The sequence below is a fragment of the Lygodium microphyllum genome, chromosome 1, assembly GCF_053477565.2.
Source record: "Lygodium microphyllum isolate KBCC chromosome 1, Lygodium_microphyllum_v1.1.10, whole genome shotgun sequence".
NCBI lineage: Eukaryota > Viridiplantae > Streptophyta > Polypodiopsida > Schizaeales > Lygodiaceae > Lygodium > Lygodium microphyllum.
Genome location: NC_141135.1, coordinates 192,351,017 through 192,366,269, shown reverse-complemented (window position 1 = coordinate 192,366,269; position 15,253 = coordinate 192,351,017).

Genomic DNA, 15,253 nt, shown 5'->3' with positions numbered 1-15,253 from the left:
CAACGTGTGCGTGGCCACAATTACCGAACTGATAGATCAAGATGAAGAAGTAGTGGCACCCGCCTACCTACAAATCACAGTCACTGCAGAACGGATGTATTCTTTTGATGCCTTGATCGACGAAGGTGCCGACTATAATATCTTGATGCATGACCATTGGACACACATTGTTCAACCTAAATTGCAGCCCACAAATGCTAAACTCAGCCCATTTGGGAGAAACACTTACTCACTCCTAGGAAAATGCAAAGTGGCTGTCTCCATCGAGTCTGAAAGTGTCCTAGTCTTCTTTTATGTGTTGCCAAACACTAAAGGGACCGGTAATAAGTCACTACTAGGTCGCACTTTTAGAAAGAAGATGAACTACAATGTGGACTATAACCTAGATCGCATCCATCTTGTTGTAGGCAATGTGCGCATAGTGACTACTTTCAGCAAGGGTTATCTTGCTCCTCCTACAATTACAAAGCCACCAATAGAGACCCCTACGGCCACGCCCGTGACCAAGCCTAAGGAGAAGGGCAGTGATATCTCACCCCGTGCTCAAACTACTAGAACCAAGGCCACCCATGCCATTCACAACACCAAAGAGTCCAAGCTCATATGGGTGCCAAAACGACAAGGGCCACCTCCTTGTAAACCGCAAAAACATGCTTCTAAACACAAAAACTATCAGTCGCAGCCTAAGAGACAGCTCAGATGCTATCGACATAGACACACTACCATGCCACGATGGATCCCCAAAGATCTCTTGCGAGCACAAGGATACTATGAGGGAAACCCTTGAATATGGGTGCCTAAGAGTGGACATTCAAGAGGCTCAACTCTGAGCAACCCCACTCCAGCTAGACAAGCTGGCACATACAAAGCACAAACTGCAAAGAAAGCTGAACCAGCACCAGTTGTGATTAATGAATCCCAACACATTTATCGTCCCAAGCTGGATGCCCCAGCATCATCCAAGTCATAGGAGTTGTGAACCCCCATGTCGGCTCAAATAGAATGTAGCACACCTCCTATGCCACTGAAGCCCACTGCAGCATCTCAAAGTGCTCCAGAGTGCAAAGTCCCATCTGTGATGCCAGCAATAGAGTCACCACTGTCCAGCCCAATTGCACCATCACCACCAGCAGGTCTTAGGCCTTTGTATGAAAGACGATCTTTCCTTTCGGTGGCCAAGGATCTTGCTGAGACCTCAGGAGATGACGTAGTGACATGCATCATGGAGTTGGTTAACACCTTCACCACATTCGCTAAGAGATATGAGACGCTTGACCTAGGACTTCTTGTTGACGAACCCCTTGCTTCTGATGTTCGTGCGTTGCCATGCACTTGGGAAGACTACGAGTTTATGACCATCAAATTTCCCAAAATTTCCGCCGAATTAATTGCAAATGGAGAAATCTCAAAGGAGCAAGCTATTCTCAGAAGACTAATCACCTCTTACCGCAAGCCTGCTCGCTCTACACTTGAACAAGAACTGGAGGAGCTCACGCAGCTTGCCAGCTCTGCTTCTTTGTTCTTACAACTATGGTATGCCTTACAACTCCAATGGGAGAAAAAAGGCTGCTGTATCATGACCAATGCTAAGCAAAGGAGGGCAATCAAAACAATTGAACACGACCCTACTTAAGTGGCACCTCTTTCATTTAGGGTTTTGGCCATTACACGCAACATATACTTAGATGACCAGGTGTTGGCCCACCCTTACATTGACCAATTCCTCACGGAAGAGAAGTTGCACGTTGCTAGTCGCCTCAACTCCGGGGACATCTTTCATGATGTCTTGACCCATATCACCCAAGCTTCCATACGGCCATGCGAACTTGATTGTCATGCCCACCTTGAATACAACCCTAACCTTTATACTTGGCTGTTGGCCAAGTAACTCACCCCACATAGTCCATGTGAGCCCTCCTTCTCCCCTTGCTAATCCTAGGAAGGATTCCCTTAACACTTAAGGAAAGGGGGGGGAGCAAATGAGAGCCAAGTGATGAGCTAAGTGATGTAGCAAGATGTATAATGGATGAAAATGATCAACTGAATTCAAATAGGAAAGAATACAAGGAGGAAATAGCTGTTGCTTGTGAATTATTTCCAAGTTTCGTTCCTCTGAATCAGCATGGAAAATTGTCACACGCATTCTTTCTTGGGTTTTTGTTAGTGATGAGTCAATTTATAACACTAATGTTGGCTTGGTGTGATGGCAAGCACCTACCATGGCAAGACAGAGTAAACTCCCATTCACTGAAGTGGAGCTGACAAAGTATGGAATCAGCGTCGAGACACATGGATTTAGCCAGTTCACGTTCAAGCATACCATGAATTTAGATGAAGCCATCCTGGAAGAGCCGGTCGTGAGGGAGTTGGTGGTGGACAAATGTAACCTCCAAAAGTACGTGGAAAAGGCGGATAGGTTGTAGACTACAGCATGTGCACTAACTTCTTAAGGAGCTTTGATGAAGGGAGCAGCTATGGCACGATCACATTAAGGACTGGTGACCAAGAAAGAAGGATGCAAGTGCCCCTTAATGCAGATATTGTCGAGAAAGACTTGGGGCTTGTGTCCAAGAAGGAGAGGCGCCCAAAAAGAGATGTGTATGCCATGATTGGAGTCAAAAAGAAGGACATGCACACGGTGGATGGAATCAACTTAGCTGACATTCCAGACCCTGCGACAAGGATGCAAGCTAAAATGGTCCACGCCCTTTTCTCGGGCCACAAATACAACGCATTAATAAATAGAATTGGGACACCATTGCTAGAAAGCATTGCGACAAGAGTTCCAAAGGAGGTGGATTAGAACGACTTTGTCCAGAAAACTATCAGGATTTCAGCCGCACTCCTGGCTCCAGCCGCAGCACCAGCTGGTGGGGAATCTCTGGTCTCTACTGCACGATCCGCAAGAAAAAGTCCTGCCACAAAAGCCTCTAAAATCAGATACGAAGGTGTCCTGATGGCAATCATCGACGAGGCCATCAAGGATGCCAGTGTAGATGAAGAGCAAGTTGTGCACCAAGGCTCACCTCACCACGAGGAAGAAGGCTCGAGCGAAATGACAGTAAGCAACAAAGGAGAGCCGAAAATACCACCCACTCAAACAGCCAAACCACAAAAGCAAATGAAGACTAACAAGAGCCAGAAGAAGGAGGAGGAAAGATTGAGCAAAGAGGAGCAGGCCGAGGCGAAGAGGGCTCAAAGAGATTCAAGGAGGGTGAAGGAGGAACGAAGGAAAAAGGAAGAGGAAGAAGTCGAAAGAGTTAGAGAAGAGTAAAAAAGGGTAGAAGAAGAGAGACAAAGAAGGGCGAAAGAGGAAGCTCACGAGCTAAGGGTGAAAGAACTGGCTGAGTTGGCAGAGGCCACTCACATATTTGTTGAAGAAACCCATGGGGGAGGAGAGATCGACCCTTTGAGTCCCCACCATGAGGCTAAAGCAAGTGGCAGTGTGGAAGCGGCCCTAGTGGTTGTAGGCAAGGGCAAGTCCCTATTGCACCCCCTACCTTCCTCCTTCGTGCTGGTGCCAATCAACACCAAAACCATCCTGCAACCCACACCCTCTCTGGACGGCCCAACTGATGAGCATGATGCAGATGCTTGTCAATAAACTGGTTGATATTGTACTAGAAACCGAAGCAAAAAGACCCGCTGCTCTGCATATGTTGAGTCCAGGAAAGATCCAAAATGGAAAAAGCTAGAGGCATCAACCACTATAGCCCCTACTCCCATGTCACCTAGTGCGGACTACGACACTTATGTGGCTGAGCTCCTGGCACAGTTGGACAAGGCAAAAGAAGAAAAGAAGGTGGCCCTGGTGGAGCTAGAGAAGGAAAAGGAAACTTCGGCAGCCTTGAGGCTAAAAGTTTCAAAGCAAGGAACCAACCGAAAAAGGGAGGTGAAAGTGCTACAAGATCAATCGGAAGCAAAAAAGAAGGAATCCCAGGACAATGAGAGCCGCCTAAGACAAAGGCTGGAAGACAAAAGCAAAACCAGGTGGCAGAGCAGCAGAGCTTAAAGTTACTAGTGCAGCAGTATGCTAGCCTGGAATAGACAACTGTCAAACTAGAAAGGTACGAACAGATAGAAGCCCAAGAAGGCGAGCCAAGGGAGTGGCAAGAGGATACCATAGCTTTTCAACTATGGTATGGACTTGAGTAACAAGACAGGTCGGAGAGAGAGATAGAGTTCCTAGCACAAGAGAGACGAGCAATCCCCACAGCAGAAGCACAAAGGCTGCAACATGAGGCACAACGACTGCAAGGTGCATTGGAGATTGCCAAGGAAGACACAAAGGCCCTCATGGCCATGTCCTTCACACAAAGAAGATTGCACCTTGCAGAGATCCAAAGCCACGAGCAGCTAGCGCAAGAAAAGTTAGAACTAATTGTTGAGGCAGAACAGAGATTCAGCATTGCAAATCAAGAAAAATAAATTACTGAGGAACAGTTGGCTTGAAAATCTAGGGAGTGAAACCAACTCTGGGTCTTAACAAATGAATAGCAGCAGGTGGTAACCACCTTGGCAAGTGAGCTGGAAGAGGGAAGAAAGAAGATGGACGAGAGAGCCAACGAGTGGGAAAAGAATAATTTTGAAAGGGTTAGGCAATTAACGGAATGCTTGGCAATGGCTGAGTGCAAGAGAGTGCTTGTCGAATCCAGGGCAGAAGCAGCCAATGTATGCACCAACACACAAAGTCAAGGCTTTCTCATCACAGTACTACATGTCACCCAAGCGAGGGCAATGATTCAATGGAGAAGGTAAGAAGGAAGCTAGAACTGACTACTCAAGTGCTAAGGTATGACCTTTAAGAATGGGAGCTTCCAACAGGCATAGAAATCACGAAAGTGCAGCAATTTCACTACCTGCATTGTGCCGGCCTCTCCACTGTTGAGCTTAAGGAACTTGGGTTTGAAGAATAGGAGCAGCCAACACCACCACCACGAGTGACCCCAGCAGTGTCCGAGCAGAATTTCAAAGAGGGTTCTGACTTTGAGCAAGATGCTGAAGAAGAACAACAAAGAAAGCACAGTCTGCCTCTACCAAACCTCCCGCCTGAAGAGCCCGAAGATGCCCACATGCCCGAGCGCATTGTGGCAGCCAGAAGAAGAAGGAGAGAACTAGCAGAGAAAGCCCAATGAAGAGCATGGTCACTTCCCAGACAATTCCCTGAAGAGTCAGTGCCACTATGAGGGGATCCCAACCCTATCGATTGGCCTCAAGAATTGGTCATATGGCATGACTGGGAGTTCCAGATGAGACCATTTGAGCTTTCATTTTCTTATCCATGCTCTCTAGACCTTGCGTTGCCTCTAGGCATTCTAGCCAAGATCAAGGACCTGGCCAATGATATTGCAAACAGGTGGATAAAGGAAAGGAGCCTCATAATAACCAGGTGGAGGCAAGAGCCTGCAGATTACTAGCAAGACAAGGTGAACAAGGTTCCCAAAACCATCCAAGGCTATGAGGCACAGCTGAAGTGGCAAAGGAGGATTTGGGATGCCAATTTTGACACTTGGAGTTGACTATGACCAAAACATTCATGGGGATTTTGACTTTCCTAAGATATGTAACGTAAATGCCCAGAGCCTTGAGGAATCCCTAGTCTTTAGAATAGAGGATCTCCTCCCATCTATCAACCGCTTTCTCGCGGATTTTTCTTCTTTCCCGGATCCAGCCTTCTTAACCACCTGTAATTATCTTAAGCTTATCAAATTCCTATTAATACAGAGACCTACAACCGAGGAAGCTCACCTCCCTCCACTCTTTTTTGACATCAACCTAGGGATAGATAGTAGGGCCATGCCTAGATTAATGATGAGGGCAACCCTACTTCCCTCCTTTTGCCTAGAAATCTTAGAAGATATGAATGATACCCACTTCACGAGGTGTAATCATCCTTTCTTATCATCCACACCTCTGAAGGCTCGGGCCGCTATTAAAGAATATCTACAAAGTCACGCTGTCGTGCTGCTGCGCATCCGAGTCGTATACACCTCCATTTCTTTTCTTGTGCATTTGTGTTATTTTCTGCGTGTGATTCATTGTGTGTGTGATGCATTATGATAATCCGCATCCAATGTATATATTCCGTTAGTGCATGTGTATGATTTTGTTTGGATGCATGATGTGTGTGTGTTAGAAAAATATGAAAAACTGATGCCAAAGGACATTATCAAGCTTATAATTTCAATGAAGATCTCTAAGAAATGATGCAGGACATGCATATGGCGCCAAACAGGGTGACCTTTGAAATCGTCATTAATGGCTTTGCCAAAGCAAACAGAGTTAAAATGATGCTGGAACTTCTAGATGAAATGAGGGAATATTTTCACAGACCTAACAAGCAGTTAATGCCAGCTATTATGGCATTGAAGGTGAAAGGGAAGATGGATGAGGCCACAACTATATTAAGAGAAATTTCACCCGAGCTGAGTTTAGTTGAGCTGAATGAAAATGCTTTTTGTTGTGAAGATTATGGTGATGATGACATGTATGGGGAAGACTTTCCTCTGTCAGAGTGGAGGTCTGTGACTTATATACATGTGGGCTTTGACATACTCTCATTCACCCATGCTTTACACTCTTGAGATTCTGCAGTTGCGAAGGCACTTGAGCAAGTAGATGTGCAGTGGAGTAGTTCTCTTGTTTTAGGAATTTTAAGATTCCTCAAAAGCACAAAAGTTTCTTGGACCTTCTTTTACTGGCTGAAAGACACTGCAGGATTCCAGCATGATAAATTTCAATATTGCACTTGATGATGTTTCAATCATTAAGCTTACTTTTGGTAAAGAGTTTACAGCTGCTATTGAAGAAAAATAGGTGGCTGCTCAGGAAGCGGGGAGAGCTAAATTTATAGTGGAGAAAGCGGAACAGGAGAAGAGAAGTGCCATGGTTCGAGCACAAGGGGGAACGAAAAGTGCTCAACTTATTGGGGGGAAGCTATATTCAGCAATCCTGCTTTCATTACATGGAGGGAGATTGAGGCTAGCAGGAAAATGGAGGGCGCTATCTCCAATTCAGAAAAACAGAGTCTTGAGAAGTTCTGATGTTCTGATTGCTTTGTACATGATGACTGTGTCCAAAGTCCATGTGGTCGAAAGTCTGCAGGCGGCGCTCCAAAAAGTTCTCCACAGTCAAAGCAAGGACTTAATCCAGTTTATTCAGGCTCTCGTCGAGGAGACCATATTGAATTATGCGGCATAGTTGTTCTCGCTCATCTTCTCTGTTCCAAGGATGTGCCTTTTCAGTATCAAAAGCACTTAGCTAGTGCAAAGCTTGCTTTCGATGTGCTGGTGCAGTAAAGGATTTACGAAGACTTTGTTAGAACCAGTAAAATTGGTTTCTGATCGCTGTTTTGCAACTCTCGACGGCCCGAGAATCAAAAGCTTCAGGTCTTGAGGTTTCGTCCTTTGCACTGCTTTGGAAGTCTACACACAAATCACGCCTGAGGAGAGAGGCAGTGAGAGATCGCGAACCAGACATTCATCTATCATTTCAAGCATTTAAGACTTGCAAAAATCAGGGCAATGCTTTTTCCTCTACTCCGCATTTTGTTCTTCATCTATGGATCATAGCGAATCAATCTTCCCTTATTCCTCTCCTCCAGATCCCCTGCGATTCATTCTACAAAGCATCAGCAAGTTTCGTAAGTCTCCTGTTGTTTGGATAGGATGCTTCACTGTTTTGGCCATTGCTATTGCCATTTTCTTGTATGTTATCAGTCGATGGCTCTATAGACCATCATCACATATCCTTGCATAGTCTGGAAGTGCTGCTGCTAAAGACAGAAACTTGGCTGGCTTCAAGTTAACATCTGGGGCAACTTCTGCAAGATAACCATCCATCAGTCTTGCTACCATCATTACTGGAGTGAGTGAAGGGGAGCTTATCAGAGGTCCCTCGTCTACTGAGCTTGGTGAAGAAGCAATCCCAGCAGATTGATCTAATAAGAGGAAGTGATCCAAGATCCTTTGAGTACAATCTGTGTCATAAAGTGTGTCAATACTGTAGGATAAATTCCAAAAAAGCATGTCCTCCAAGCTGACTTGTTCCAGCTGCAAGCCAATCCTCCTCTCCAGATTACTCTTGCAGTCCACGCTTGTGTTAAGCATCATAGCAATCCGAAGAAAACTAGAAAGAAAGTTGGTTGGCACCACATTTTTTTGTACACAGGCAGGAGGCTTTCAATAGTCTCTAGAATGAGTTTTTGATCTAGTTGACTTGCCAACAGTGTTCATGACTGAGCATGGTGCACAAAGTTATGTATTCAGCCGCATGGGTGGGATATCAGAGGGGTATTTTCATCAACAGGTTCAGCATCTACAACTAGTTGAGTATCTTCAGGTGTTGCCTCAACAGCATCATTTTCTGAATCAGCAGTATCAGCTGCATCTGATCTAAATGTCAATCTGTCCACTGCCAGAACTCATCACTTTCCCTCTGGTTTATTAGTTAATGCCATTATTCTGTTTAATGTAACTGAGTTCATACACCGAAATGCTAAACAGTTTATGAGATGCTTCAGTTTTTATTCTGAACATGGACCTCATGTAACTCTCTTGACAAGAAATATAGTGTACTTTGGCATCAACAATTCAATTTTCTTCTTGTTAGTCTCTTCCATTGCTGTACCTTGAACCCCGTGTTCTGCAGCCTTTGCGTGAACTTTTCGACATTTCAATAGTCTCTAGAATGAGTTTTTGATCTAGTTGACTTGCCAACAGTGTTCATGACTGAGCATGGTGCACAGAGTTATGTTTTCAGCCGCATGGGTGGGATATCAGATGGGTATTTTCATCAACAGGTTCAGCATCTACAACTAGTTGAGTATCTTCAGGTGTTGCCTCAACAGCATCATTTTCTGAATCAGTAGTATCAGCTGCATCTGATCTAAATGTCAATCTGTCCACTGCCAGAACTCATCACTTTCCCTCTGGTTTATTAGTTAATGCCATTATTCTGTTTAATGTAACTGAGTTCATACACCGGAATGCTAAACAGTTTATGAGATGCTTCAGTTTTTATTCTGAACATGGACCTCATGTAACTCTCTTGACAAGAAATATAGTGTACTTTGGCATCAACAATTCAATTTTCTTCTTGTTAGTCTCTTCCATTGCTGTACCTTGAACCCCGTGTTCTGCAGCCTTTGCGTGAACTTTTCGACATTTCTGGTGAACCCGACGTAAAAGTGCTGCGTCATTTTCAGCAAGATGGGAGACTCGCAAGAAGAGATGTCAGATGATAATGTCATGAAGAACCTGTTTCAGTCATTTACCAATTATATGCAGCAGCAAGCTCACGCGAAACGTGACAGTGATGCTATGGATGCCTTGAAAGCTGTCCAACAGGAGATGAAGCAGTTTAATGGCCAGCAAGTGTCAACTTACCTGCATTTGTATGAAGAAAAGATGAAGTTTTTTGGGGTTTCTCAAGATGTTTGGAGCCGCTACTTCTTGCAGATCGTGGTGCGCGCTCTTGAAGTCCGAATTTCAGAAATTCAAGAAACACATGCAGGTTGGGCAGAATTTAAGAAGGCATTAAAAGATGAATATTTCCTGGAGGATACAGGTCTTATGAATCACAGGAATTTCTTAGCATGGGTTTCTATGCCTAATAAGGGACTTTCTGTTACCGCTCTTCTGCGAGAGTTTGAGAGCCGCTATGATCAGTTGGATGGGACTGAGCAGTAAGCTTTGGAGATGCAGAAAGTGGAGTTATTTTTACAAGCTGCTGATGCTGATTTACAGGAAAAGTTGGATGATCTTTTGGAAGATCAAGCTACTGATTCAAGTTTAAAGACCGAGTGGAGGCATGTCATTGATGCTGTGAACGCTCTTGTTAAGAAGCAGCGCAGGAGAGTACGATTACATCGTAATACAGGATCAGTTCCTGAAAAATCCTTGGAGACTTCTTCTTCTACCCCTGCTGCAACTTCTTTGCCTAAGCCTACTCCTCCTGCTATGAATCCACCAATTCCTGCTGCTCCAGTGCCCTTATCTGTAGATGATGTTATTAAAGACTTGGCAGATTTGACGATTCAAGCAGTCAAAGCTGAAGTTGGTAAGTTAAAGGAGCAACTTATGTCAGTACCTGCTGTAGCACCTGCTCCAGCGATTGCATTTCCAGCTGGTCAAAGAAAAGGGAGACGATGTATTTGGTGCAATAGTACAGAGCACCAATACTGCAGAGATTGTGATGCTTTTCAGGAAGCACGTAAGAAGAATGTAGTGTTCTGGGGTCAAGATGGGAAGATATGGCTGACAGAGACTGGCGCTCCTCTTGACACGAACTTCAGTAAGGGAGGCATGAAGAAGCTTGTTGATGATATGGCTGCGCGATCAGCTTATGTGAGTGTTAGAGGTGATGCTTCAGCTTATGGAGTCCAGCTTGAGCAGAAATCTGATGGAGACTCTGCTTTATGGTCCTCTGCCTTGGAGATAGCGAGAAGAGGGAAAGTGCAGGCATCTACTATGACTTGTGTGGGCTCCATCATCCGAGGAGAAACAGGATGGGATTCTCCTGTTGACAGGTATTCTATTTTTGCTTATATGGCTAAAACACAGGGTTTAGATGCCATGGTTGAGGAAAAGAGAAGAAGAGATGAGGAGGGTCCCAGCACCTCCAAAAAGACTAGGGGGTGACTTTGTTTCACCACCTGTTACAGCTCCACCTATGTCAAGTTCTCCAGCTCAATCAAGTCCTGAACAACCTATGGGAGACAAGCAGATGAAAGAAAAGAGGCAACCAAGAAAAGAGCCAGGATTCAAGCTCTTGTCAGACCTTGATATGCAGACGGATATGAGTAAGATTTTTCATGAAAGAATTTTGAATAGTGAAGTCACTTTTACTGTTGGAGAAGCTCTTGGGATTGCTAGAAGAGAAATACAGGATCAGATGCAGGATCTTTTGCGGAGGAAACAACATGCGATGGAGGGACCTGCTTTACAGGGATTGTGGCATGGAGCTCTTGGGGAAGAGCATGATGATGCAGTGATGGTTGAGAATGCTTTTGTTAATCCGCAATTGGAGAAAATAGTTCAGCCTATGCAGTGTGAAGATGATGATACCCCTATTCTCATTCCTCGCAGTCATTTTTCACGAAGTCATTGGGCTAGAGCAACCAGTGAGATGGTGGTAAGGATTGGAGAGAAACAAATTCCTTTGATCGCTTTAGTCGATCATGGTTCTGAGATTAATCTTATTGCTCGAGGAGTTTATGAGAGTGGCAAGTGGCCTATGGATGCAAAGCATGGCTGGCGCATGAGAGCCGCCAATAATACTTCTGGTGATATGTATGCTGCTTGTCCGAGTATCAGAATTTCTATTGGTAATGTTGAAGAAGATTATCATTGCTTTGTTCAGGATTCTTGCTCTTATCCGATTATTCTTGGACAGCCTTTCATTACAGAAGCAAGAATGGAAACGAAAGTGATGGATGACGGGTCAGCTTATGCGCGGATACGCAGTAAAGATGGTATGCGAGCTGTTCAGTTTATGACTGTTGGGGTAAATCATCCAAGAAACAGGGACTCCTTGCGTGAGGCACCACTACCTGCAAAGGAGTTGGATTTTCATTAGGTACCGCTGTCTTGCGAGACGCCAGTGGTACGGAGCGAAGAAAAGAGGAGATCTCGCCTCCTGGCAGCCAGTCTTTCTCCAATAATTTTGTTGGATTTTCTTCAGATAGTTCAGTGAGTTATCAGAAAATTTCAGATTTGCCTAGAGCTGCCAGGCAGTACATTGGTCGTAAGGAGAAAGAGTTGAAGAATGCGGGTATTTTGCAAGCAGAAGAGCATGTAGATGGATTGTATGAAGGGATGTCTTATGCAGATACATTGTTTGAGATGGGAGTGATGCTGAAAACTAATGTATGTAAGGGTTCAAAGATCATACCTGTGCAAACCTTGGATATGTTTCAGGAAATTTTTGGTTTTATGCTGCAAACAGAGTTAGAGGCTGAGAAAACTCAGCAAACTGAATTTATGGCTGATCTTGATCAGCTAACAGAGCTGCAGAGGGCTGAATTTATTCAGCCAATAGAGTTGAATGCAGAAAAATTTCTGCATACAGAGTTTCAAGATGCACCTATGCAGTCCATAGAGCCGAGGGCTGAATCCATTCAGCCAACAGAGTTGAATGCAGAAAAAATTTTGCATACAGAGTTTCAGGCTGCACCCATGCAGCCCATAGAGCGGAAGGCTGAAATTTTTCAGCCAACAGAGTTAAAAGTTGCTGAAAATTTGCAGAAATTGCAGCAAAGAAAAGAGTGCTTGAATGATGCCAAGGTTGACACAAAATATAAAACAGTTGATAAGAAGGTTAAGCCGGTTGCAGGGCCGCTTCCTCCTGATAGTGATGAGCAGATTGAAAAAGCTATGAAGTAGCCTATGTTGAGAGATCCTGCAAATATTGGACATAAATTTACAGCTGAAACTCTTGCAGAATTGAAGATTGGAAATGATGATTTCTTGCTTCCAGTGGAAAAAGAATGTTTTAGAGAGATGCTTGGACGTCATGGTAAGGCATTTTCTTTCTTTCCACATGAAATTGGCTGCATTAGTCCCGAATTGGTTGCACCTATGGTCATCTTCACTGTTCCTCATGTACCATGAAATATACATCCTATACCTGTGCCTAAAGCACACTTGCCAAAGCTGATAGAGTTGCTGAATGAGAAGATTAAAATGGGGATTTTGGAACCCTCTTCTGCACCCTATTCTAATAGGTGATACTAGCCCTATTGGCATAGGTTGGGCAGTGGGACAGGATGATGCTGATGGAAATAGGTATGCACGCTTTGGAGCTAAAGTTCTTAATGAGCGACAGAGGAGATATCCGCAGATCAAAAGAGAGTTGTGGGGAGTAGTCACTGCACTGAAGTGTGACAAAGGGTATTTTATTGGAGCTTCAGTTTGTTGTGGAAACAGATTGTTTGCCTTTGCTTGGCATGATTACTAGTTGCTCGACTCCAAATATAGCGATGCTTCGGTGGATTGCCTATATCAAATCATTGAATCCAGAATTTCGACACATAGTAGGGAAAGATAATCCAGTTGCTGACATGCTATCTAGAGCGAGATATGAGGATGAGGAGTCAATGCTTGCAGAAGATGATGAGACAGAGCTTGCAGCTTCTGTTCTTGTTCATGATTGTCATGTATCTACTGTTGAAGCCTTTATTGAAGAACTTTATGTTGACGAGTGGCTGCAAATTGGACAGTATCTAAGTTCATTGACTCGAAGAGTTGATTGGACAGATGATGAATTCAAGAAAATCAGAAGGAAGGCTTATGGTTATTTCTTGAAAGATGGTTTTCTTTGGAAGCATCCAAAGAAGAGAGGAGGCTTGCCCTTGAGAGTAGTTTGTGATATAGCGATGCAGATACAGATTATGCGAGAGTTTCATGAGAGCTCATGGGCTGGACATAGAGGTGTGTGGGCTACCTATGAGAAAATCAAAGAAAGATACTGGTGGAAAGGGATGTATAAAGATGTTTCTCACTTTGTGGAGACTTGCAGGGACTGCCAGCTTTACTCTTTAGTGCGACATCGTGATGAGTTACATCCGACTTATCCACTATGTATGCATTATAAGTGGGTGGTAGACTTGGTTACTTTGCCAGTGGGACTTTGGTAGATGAGATATCTAGTCTTGGCTAGGGAGGATCTTACAAACTATGTTGAAGGCAGATCTTTGCGGACAAAGACCACCACTACAGTATGTAAATTCTTGTTGGAAGAAATATTTTGCAGGTATGGATGTATAGGCAAGATTACAGCTGATCGTGGAGAGCTAGATGCAGATGAAGCTAGAGAATTTTTCTCACGGCTTGGGATTAAATTGGCTCTTACTACTGCCTATAATCCAGAGGGAAATGGCAAGAGTGAAAGAGGACATCCGCCAATAGTTAAAGCATTGGCAAAAGCTTGTAGAGGTCGGATTGGGGATTGGTCGAGATTACTACCTTTTGCGTTGTGGGCTGATCGCTCTACACATAGTGTGACTACTGGATACATGCTTGCAGAATTGATGAATGGGCAAAAACCTATCATGCCTACAGAAATTTGTGCTCTCACTTGGAGTGTTCTTCCGTGGCATGAGAATTTATCAAGGGAAGAGCTTCTAGCTCTTCGGATTCGTCAACTAGAGAGAAGGACAGAAGATGTGCAGCTAGCAGTTGATCGTTTGAAGGCAGCCCGACTCAGAAACAAAGACAGGTTTGATTTAAGGCATCGCTTGAGGCCTAGAGCCATAAAAGGAGATTGGGTTCTAGTCTACGACAGTAGTCTAGAGAATCAGCATAGTAGCATGAGAAAAATGGTTCAAAGATGGTTTGGACCGTATGAGGTGAAACAGGTTTTTGATAATGGTACCTATGAGTTGGCTGAATTAGATGGAACAGTATTGAGGGTGCCCATTGCTGGAAAACGAGTCAAGATTTTCAAGAGAAGAGAAGATGAAGAATATGCACTTGAAGCATTGGCAGAAGAAGAGCAGGTAGAAGAAAGTCAAGCAGAAGAAGCAGAGAATATAGATGATGAAGCTGATGGAGAAACAGGTCTACTAGAAACAGAAGATGGACTCAACCTGTTTGTGGATTTGAATGATCCTGGATAGTTGGCACATCCGGAGGATGCGCAGGTTTCGAGGGGGTGGATGTCATGCTGCTGCGCATCCGAGTCGTATACACCTCCATTTCTTTTGTTGTGCATTTGTGTTATTTTCTGCGTGTGATTCATTGTGTGTGTGATGCATTATGATAATCCGCATCCAATGTATATATTCCGTTAGTGCATGTGTATGATTTTGTTTGGATGCATGATGTGTGTGTGTTAGAAAAATATGAAAAACTGATGCCAAAGGACATTATCAAGCTGATAATTTCAATGAAGATCTCTAAGAAATGATGCAGGATATGCATATGGCGCCAAACAGGGTGACCTTTGAAATCGTCATTAATGGCTTTGCCAAAGCAAACAGAGTTAAAATGATGCTGGAACTTCTAGATGAAATGAGGGAATATTTTCACAGACCTACCAAGCAGTTAATGCCAGCTATTATGGCATTGAAGGTGAAAGGGAAGATGGATGAGGCCACAACTCTATTAAGAGAAATTTCACCCCAGCTGAGTTTAGATGAGCTGAATGAAAATGCTTTCTGTTGTGAAGATTATGGTGATGATGACATGTATGGGGAAGACTTTCCTCTGTCAGAGTGGAGGTATGTGACTTATATACATGTGGGCTTTGACAT